A 9,210-nucleotide genomic window follows, 5' to 3' on the forward strand; every position below is an offset into this window, starting at 1 on the left:
GTGTGTGTGTGTGTGTGTGTGTGTGTGGCTATGTCCAACAAGCTCTCACAGTCTCACTGCAAAATTGGATGTTTATCCACATTTCTCGAATGGTCAAATTTCAATGTTGTTCCAAACGACACATTTTAAGGTTCAGGTTTTGGATAGGGTTAAAAATATTATGTTTAGGGACTCATTCTGAATGGTTCAGGTTTTGGATAGGGTTAAAAACATTATGTTTAGGGACTCATTCTGAATGGTTCAGGTTTTGGATAGGGTTAAAAACATTATGTTTAGGGACTCATTCTGAATGGTTAAGGTTTTGGATAGGGTTAAAACATTATGTTTAGGGACTCATTCTGAATGGTTCAGGTTTTGGATAGGGTTAAAAACATTATGTTTAGGGACTCATTCTGAATGGTTCAGGTTTTGGATAGGGTTAAAAACATTATGTTTAGGGACTCATTCTGAATGGTTCAGGTTTTGGATAAGGTTAAAATGTAAAAATAAAAACAAAATGTCCACCACTGGGATCAGACACACAACCTTATGATCCATTGTCATGGGATTACACCCCTCCACCACCTCCGGCCTCAACAAAACCCAAGACTACTTGATGGTAATAGCGCTCAAATCAAATCACATTTTATTTGTCACCTACACATGGTTAGCAGATGTTAATGCGAGCGTAGCGAAATGCTTGTGCTTCTAGTTCCGACAATGCAGTAATAACCAACGAGTAATCTAACCTAACAATTCCAAAACTACTACCTTATACACACAAGTGTAAAGGGATAAAGAATATGTATATAAAGATATATGAATGAGTGATGTTGCCCCTAGTGGCTGGTTTTTCAGGTATTTCCTGACATCATCGGGACATGGATAGATGTCCAATTTCGAAATCACTCTTGAGCGATCTGCCTGGCTATGTCAGTGTGCAAGTTCTTATGTGCTGTATATGTGTGAGAGAAGAAGCTAACATCAGTAACAGGCAGACCTCTCCTCTCCTCTTAGGGGTTAGCCTACCCGTGGGGGTCATTAAGTGTCTGGTGGGAGAGCAGAGCTGCTCCATGTTTAAAACAGCAGCCAGGCAGGTGTCTGACTGAGCCAGTCTGTGGTATGTCATTACAGAAACAGCAGTACTCTGAAAGGGCCAGATTTATCAAAGGTCCCCCTCACAGGGGAGCACTTCCACTACAGTCACCCTGCTACGTTAGCCAGTTCAACTTTTTTTTGTATTTTACACACCGCTGTGTTTTCAGAGAGGGAGATATGCCACAGAGAGAAACCAGAAGGACAAGCATGCACGCAGGCATGCACGCACACACACAGATGACATGTTATGGCTCGTTGTATACCAGTGTGGTCCTCGATCCTCATTGTTGCTGATCAGAAGAGTTTAATGATATACTTTTTATAAACTCCTAATGAATTATTCCTTACATACATGGCTAATAAGCTGGAATCGATGTTGATTAAAAAGTGGAAGATGGGATATTGATATTGGAAAATGTTCTGAGGAGTGGTATTACATTTCTATTTGTTGTGGTTTTCAATTGGTGTGAGAGTCGATGACCACGTCGGTGCTAAACTGTAGTGCTTATCTGGTCACAGGTCACAGGGTCGCATTTTCAATTTGTGTTCGTGTTTGATCCAGAAATTTGTTTGATTTGTGAGTGACTTCTAACTCTTTGAAACAGAGTCTGTAAATGTTATTCGATACAATCTATTTGATCATTACAATTATCTTAGATTCCCTACATAAAATGTTTAACTATCATATCAGACCAATCTTTTATAGGCTACTTTCTTGAACAACAAACCCCAGATCCTAAGATCTGCAGAAATGTGGCGGGTGAGTAATTTGTTATATTCTGACATGGCTTGTATCCCAAATGGCACCCTATTCCCTATAAATATATATATAAGTATACATATAATAAGAACATAATACACTGCTTTGACCAGAACCCAATGAGCCTTCTTAATGACATCTTGTTTAAGTTACTCTGTGACGGGAGCCTGAAATCTGAGGTTGGGGGGGTGACAACATACAGAGTAAAAAAAAAAAATGCCTTAAAATGAACACCCTACAAGTACTTTTGAAGATCATACACTCTATATGCATACACACACACACGCACAAGTATGTGGACACCCCTTCAAATGAGTGGATTTGGCTATTTCAGCCAAGTGTATAAAATCCGAGCACACAGCCATGCAATCTCCATAGACAAACATTCACAGTAGAATGGCCTTACTGAAGAGCTCTGCGACTTTTGAAGATCATATTTTAGCCCTTGATGTACAGTACCAGTCAAAAGTTTGGACACACCTACTCAGTCAAGGGTTTTTCTTTATTTGTACTATTTTCTACATTGTATAATAATAGTGAAGATATTAAAACTATGAAATAACACATATGGAATCATGTAGTAACCAAAAAAGTGTTAAACAAATCAACATATATTTTATATTCTTCAAAGTAGCCACCCTTCGCCTTGATAACAGCTTTGCACATTCTTGGCATTCTTTCAACCAGCTTCATGAGACAGTCACCTGGAATGCATTTCAATTAACAGGTGTGCCTTGTTAGAAGTTATTTTGTGGAATTTATTTCCTTCTTAATGCATTTGAGCCAATCAGTTGTGTTGTGACAAGGTGGGGGGGTATACAGAAGATGGCCCTATTTGGTAAAAGACCAAGTCCATATTATGGCAACACCAGCTCAAATAAGCAAAGAAAAACGACAGTCCATCATTACTTTAAGACATGAAGGTCAGTCAATCTGGAAAATTCCCAGAATTTTGAAAGTTTCTTTAAGTGCAGGTCGCAAAAACCATCAAGCGCTACGATGAAACTGGCTCTCATGAGGACTGCCACAGGAAAGGAAGACCCAGAGTTACCTCTGCTGCAGAGGATACGTTCATTAGAGTTACCAGCCTCAGAAATTGCAGCCCAAATAAATGCTTCACAGAGTTCAAGTAAAAGACAACTGTTCAGAGATGACATGAATCAGGCCTTCATGGTCGAATTGCTGCAAAGAAACCACAACGAAAGGACACCAATAAGAAGAAGAAACTTGTGTGGGCTAAGAAACACGAGCAATAGACATTAGACCGATGGAAATCTGTCCTTAGGTCTGATGAGTCGATATTTGAGATTTTTGGTTCCACCCGCCGTGTCTTTGTGAGACACAGAGCTGTATGATCGCCGCATGAGTGGTTCCGACCGTGAAGCATGGAGGAGGAGGTGTGATGGTGCTTTGATGGTGACACTGTATGTCATTTATTTAGAATTCAAAGCACACTTAACCAGCATGGCTACAACAACATTCTGTAGCGATATGCCATCCCATCTGGTTCACGCTTAGTGGCACTATCATTTGTTTTTCAACAGGACAATGACCAAACACACCTCCAGGCTGTGTAGGGGCTATTTGACCAATAAGGAGTGCTGTATCAGATGACCTGGCTTCCACAATCACCCAACCTCAACCTAATTGAGATGGTTTGGGATTAGTCGGACCGCAGAGTAAAGGAAAAGCAGCCAACAAGTGCTCAGCATATGTGGGAACACCTTTAAGATGGTTGGAAAATAGAATGATGGTCAAAGATAAAGTATAACAAATAAAGTCCAAATAAAACATAATAAAAAGTAAGTTTGAATGACACTGAGGGGCAGTTTTTTTTACAACTAATGCCGGTTTGCCTGAGGCTGATGCCGTGCAGGTGTTTGTACACATATACACATATGTATATACACACACTCTCATTCAAATACACACACACACAAACATATACAGTTGGTCTTGCTGTTATGATTTTAGTTGTCCTTAGTTTTTTTTGCTTTGTTGTTTTCTGTTTTCTGTTTTCTTTTTTCTCATGTTAATTTTCTTGGTTGTTGGTGCATGGGGGGGGGGTCTTGGGGGTGGGGAATGGTAGGGTCTCGGATGGTTGAGGGACAGCTATGTTGGTAGGGTCTCGGATGGTTGAGGGACAGCTATGTTGGTAGGGTCTCGGATGGTTGAGGGACAGCTATGGGGAACTGTGGGGAGGATCTCGGAGGGTTTGCGTCGCTGTTTCTTTGGGAGATCCGTCGACGTGCCCTTGAGCAGGGCGTTGACCCTTCGATGCTTCTGTGTGTCGCTCTGAATGGGAGTCTGTTGGATGACTGGTGTGGTGGAGTTGTTGAGCAGCATCACTGCAAGTACATTGTATGATTGGGATATAACAAAAATATATATAATAATAAAAAATAAAAGACTGTTGGAAAAGCATTCCAGGTGAAGCTGGTTGAGAGAATGCCAAGAGTGTGCAAAGCTGTCATCAAGGCAAAGGATGGCTACTTTGAAGAATATAAAATATATTTTGATATTTATAACACTTTTGTGGTTCCTACATGATTCCGTGTGTTATTTCGCAGGTTTGATGTCTTCACTATTACTCTACAATGTAGAAAATATTAAAAATAAAGAAAATCCTTGAATGAGTAGGTGTCCAAACTTTTGACTGGTCCTGTACAGTATATAATGTAATGTAATCAATGGAGAAAGTCATAAAACCATAACTTGATACAAAACCTGCTTGGCTCACAACATGTTTCTCTCTGTACTGTTTCCAAGCCTGCTTCCCTGGAGCCTGCTTCCCCATGCCAAGAATACTTGGCTCATCCTAGCACTAGCTGCCTTCCCAGCAGCCGAGGCCAAGGCTCCACTCAGGAGGTCCGCCCAGAGGAAAGGTGTGATGAATGGACTACAGCTGGACCTGGCCAGGCTGGCCTACATGAAAAAGCAGAGGTCCACATGTGTGTATGTGTGTGTGAGTGATGCATAACACATTGTAAACTCACCAGATAGGACCTATTAGAGGTGAATCTAATGGAACTGTGCTGATTAACAATCTCAGGGAGCAGCTCCACCATATGCCAATCTCCTCTCATACCCGCCACAGAGAGAACACACCAGGAAGAGAGGCTAGGGCATCCTGGCATCGCGCCCACAGACCGGGAACAAGTATAATCACTACTTCAAATGGACAGACGACTCGCTTAGGCAAATACTTATTTTCCACCAAAATTTGCAAATAAATTCATTAAAAAATCCTACAATGTGATTTTCTGGATTTTTTTTTCTTATTTTGTCTGTCATAGTTGAAGTGTACCTATGATGAAAATTACAGGCCTCTCTCATATTTTTAAGTGGGAGAACTTGCACAATTGGTGGCTGACTAAATACTTTTTTGCCCCACTGTAGGACTCGTTTTACTGTGGATATAGTTACTTTTGTATCCTCCAGCATCTTCACAGGGTCCTTTTCTGTTGTTCTGGGATTGATTTGCACTTTTTGCACCAAAGTACGTTTATCTCTAGGAGACAGAACGCATCTCCTTCCTGAGCGGTATGACGGCTGCATGGTCCCATGGTGTTTATACTTGCATACTATTGTTTGTACAGATGAACGTGGTACCTTCTGGTGTTAAGAAATTAAACCAGACTCATGGAGGTCTACAATTAGTTTTCTGAGGTCTTGGCTGATTTCTTTTGATTTTCCCATGATGTCAAGCAAAGAGGAAGTTTGAAGGTAGGCCTTAAAATACATCCACAGGTACACCTCAAAGTGAAACAATCTGTCTGTAAACAATTGTTGGAAAAATTACTTGTGTCATGCACAAAGTAGATGTCCGAACCGACTTGGCAAAACTATAGTTTGTTAACAAGAAATTTGTGGAGTGGTTGAAAAACAAGTTTTAATGACTCCAACCTAAGTGTATGTAAACTTCCGACTTAAATTGTACTAAAGGTGCACGTAAAGTCTTACAGTATAACCCTTCTGGAAAACATGCATTTCACCTGATCACATGTGATCACATGTTCCACAAAACACATGTTTTTATGTGCGGTTAATGTGACAACATGTAAAGCAACATGTGTAAAGCACCATGGGTTTGGCCGGTGTCGGCCATCGATGTAAATAAAAGAACAATTCTTAACTGACTTGCCAAGTTAAATAAAAGGTTAAATAAAAAATAAAAAACAAAACCACACGTGTGAATATGTGATCACATGAAGTGTTCCAAAAACACATGTTTTCTACATGTAAAATCATGTAGATACATATTGTAAGGGAATGTACATACATGTTGAATGTTTCTGAAACATGAAAACAGTCCTATCCACTTTGGCTATAACAGTAAAGTGAAGTGGAATCCTTGCTAGATTGACTCTATCATACTTAATTATGCACGCATGCTTACACTCACACACCATCAAACGCACACGCCATCAAACACACAGCTCACCTAGCCTGAAATACCCAAGATCCCCCACCCAGAGAACCCCTGATCCTCCAATCAGACATGGGCCAGATGGCCACACATGTTGGGCCTCACCCCTATCACCCCCACGGTCATGTTGCTGGATCGACCCTGGTTAGAGCAGCACTGGCCTGGCAAAGACACTCTGCTACTGAGCCTGCTGGCTGGCTTCTGTGGCCTGCCTGTCTGGCCTGCCTACAGTCGGCCTAAGGCCCACCCAGGCCTGGCCTGAATGCCAATGAACTGGAAGTAGTGTCGCTGCTGGGCTGAATGTTCGTGTGGTCTCTCTCCTCTGTATGGAGTAGCTGGAGGAGTGTGTGTGGTCTCTCTCTCTCTCCTCTGTATGGAGTAGCTGGAGGAGTGTGTGTGGTCTCTCTCTCTTTCCTCTGTATGGAGTAGCTGGAGGCGTGTGTGTGGTCTCGCTCTCTCTCCTCTGTATGGAGTAGTTGGAGGAGTGTGTGTGGTCTCTCTCTCTTTCCTCTGTATGGAGTAGCTGGAGGCGTGTGTGTGGTCTCGCTCTCTCCTTTGTATGGAGTAGTTGGAGGAGTGTGTGTGGTCTCGCTCTCTCCTTTGTATGGAGTAGCTGGAGGAGTGTGTGTGGTCTCGCTCTCTCCTTTGTATGGAGTAGTTGGAGGAGTGTGTGTGGTCTCGCTCTCTCCTTTGTATGGAGTAGCTGGAGGAGTGTGTGTGGTCTCGCTCTCTCCTTTGTATGGAGTAGTTGGAGGAGTGTGTGTGGTCTCGCTCTCTCCTTTGTATGGAGTAGCTGGAGGAGTGTGTGTGGTCTCGCTCTCTCCTTTGTATGGAGTAGTTGGAGGAGTGTGTGTGGTCTCTCTCTCTTTCCTCTGTATGGAGTAGCTGGAGGCGTGTGTGTGGTCTCTCTCTCCTCTGTACGGAGTAGCTGGAGGAGTGTGTGTGGTCTCTCTCTTCCTCTCTCCTCTGTATGGAGTAGCTGGAGGAGTGTGTGGTCTCTCTCTCCTCTGATTGGAGTAACTGGAGGAGTGTGTGGTCTCTCTCTCCTTTGTATGGAGTAGCTGAAGGAGTGTGTGTGGTCTCTCTCTCTCTCTCCTCTGTACGGAGTAGCTGGAGGAGTGTGTGTTGTCTCTCTCGCTCTCCTCTGTATGGAGTAGATGGAGAAGTGTGTGTGGTCTCTCTCTCCTCTGTACGGAGTAGCTGGAGGAGTGTGTGTGGTCTCTCTCTCTTTCCTCTGTATGGAGTAGCTGGAGGAGTGTGTGGTCTCTCTCTGTACGGAGTAGCTGGAGGAGTGTGTGTGGTCTCTCTCTCTCTCTCTTTCCTCTGTATGGAGTAGCTGGAGGAGTGTGTGGTCTCTCTCTGTATGGAGTAGCTGGAGGAGTGTGTGTGGTCTCTCCTCTGTATGGAGTAGCTGGAGGAGTGTGTGTGGTCTCTCTCTCTCTCTCTCTCCTCTGTGTGGAGTAGCTGGAGGAGTGTGTGGTCTCTCCCCTGTACGGAGTAGCTGGAGGAGTGTGTGGTCTTTCTCTCCTCTGTACGGAGTAGCTGGAGGAGTGTGTGGTCTCTCCTCTGTACGGAGTAGCTGGAGGAGTGTGTGGTCTTTCTCTCCTCTGTACGGAGTAGCTGGAGGCTGGAGGAGTGTGTGTGGTCTCTCCTCTGTAAGGAGTAGCTGGAGGAGTGTGTGGTCTTTCTGTCCTCTGTACGGAGTAGCTGGAGGAGTAGTGAAGGGGAAATATTTTGCTGGGAGCAATAACGATGAGGACTGATTATTAATCAATTACGGCCACTTTGCCCGGGGCTTGGCGTTGGAGAAGTGGGGAAGAGTAATTCTATTATCAGTGATGTCTCGATAATGGATTTGATATGTGTGTGTGCATATTATCAGTTTTCTTCCCCCTCTCTCTCTCCCTCTGGTTCCTACGACTCTCTCTCTCTGGTTATTGAAAGCTGGGAATATCATCTTCATCAGCCCTGTAGTGTCATTTGGGCAAGGCGGAGAAGGAGGGATGGAGAGGGGGAGGAGGGAGGGAACATGGGATCAGCCTATATTCTGCAGTGGTCAGTCTCGCTCTCTCTCACACTTCAGGCAGAACATGCAAAATGACTGTGCATGTTCTGTGTCCCATGTCAGGGAGAGAGCATGTTCTGTGTCCCATGTCAGGGAGAGAGCATGTTCTGTGTCCCATGTCAGGGAGAGAGCATGTTCTGTGTCCCATGTCAGGGAGAGAGCATGTTCTGTGTTCCATGTCAGGGAGAGAGCATGTTCTGTGTTCCATGTCAGGGAGAGAGCATGTTCTGTGTTCCATGTCAGGGAGAGAGCATGTTCTGTGTCCCATGTCAGGGAGAGAGCATGTTCTGTGTTCCATGTCAGGGAGAGAGCATGTTCTGTGTTCCATGTCAGGGAGAGAGCATGTTCTGTGTTCCCTGTCAGGGAGAGAGCATGTTCTGTGTTCCATGTCAGGGAGAGAGCATGTTCTGTGTTCCATGTCAGGGAGAGAGCATGTTCTGTGTTCCATGTCAGGGAGAGAGCATGTTCTGTGTCCCATGTCAGGGAGAGAGCATGTTCTGTGTTCCATGTCAGGGAGAGAGCATGTTCTGTGTCCCATGTCAGGGAGAGAGCATGTTCTGTGTCCCATGTCAGGTAGAGAGCATGTTCTGTGTCCCATGTCAGGGAGAGAGCATGTTCTGTGTTCCATGTCAGGGAGAGAGCATGTTCTGTGTTCCATGTCAGGGAGAGAGCATGTTCTGTGTTCCATGTCAGGGAGAGAGCATGTTCTGTGTTCCATGTCAGGGACTGTGTGTAATGGTTTATGACCTTCTGTTTAATTTCCACTCATACATAAATGCATGCGGCGAGATATGGGACACGTGTAAAATGGCACGAGGTGTCTAAGGTTTTTGATTAGATTCATTAGGATCCCCATGACGACAACTCGTCTTCATAACG

General features: G+C 44.0%; 1 protein-coding gene and 1 long non-coding RNA gene across 2 annotated transcripts in view; one reads left to right on the top strand and one right to left on the bottom strand.

Moving 5' to 3' along the window:
• Positions 1-5,046, top strand: part of LOC115128726 (uncharacterized) — a 40,517-nt gene extending 35,471 nt beyond the window's left edge. Inside the window, exon 3 of the long non-coding RNA XR_003863546.2 lies at positions 4,607-5,046. This is a non-coding gene — a long non-coding RNA (uncharacterized LOC115128726). The remainder of the gene's footprint in view (positions 1-4,606) is intronic.
• The window catches only part of LOC115128725 (TBC1 domain family member 20-like), a 49,636-nt gene that overhangs the window by 1,443 nt on the left and 38,983 nt on the right, over positions 1-9,210 (bottom strand). The gene's annotated exons all lie outside the window — the stretch shown is intronic.

This window comes from Oncorhynchus nerka, linkage group LG4 (genome assembly GCF_034236695.1).
Source record: "Oncorhynchus nerka isolate Pitt River linkage group LG4, Oner_Uvic_2.0, whole genome shotgun sequence".
NCBI classification, from domain to species: domain Eukaryota; kingdom Metazoa; phylum Chordata; class Actinopteri; order Salmoniformes; family Salmonidae; genus Oncorhynchus; species Oncorhynchus nerka.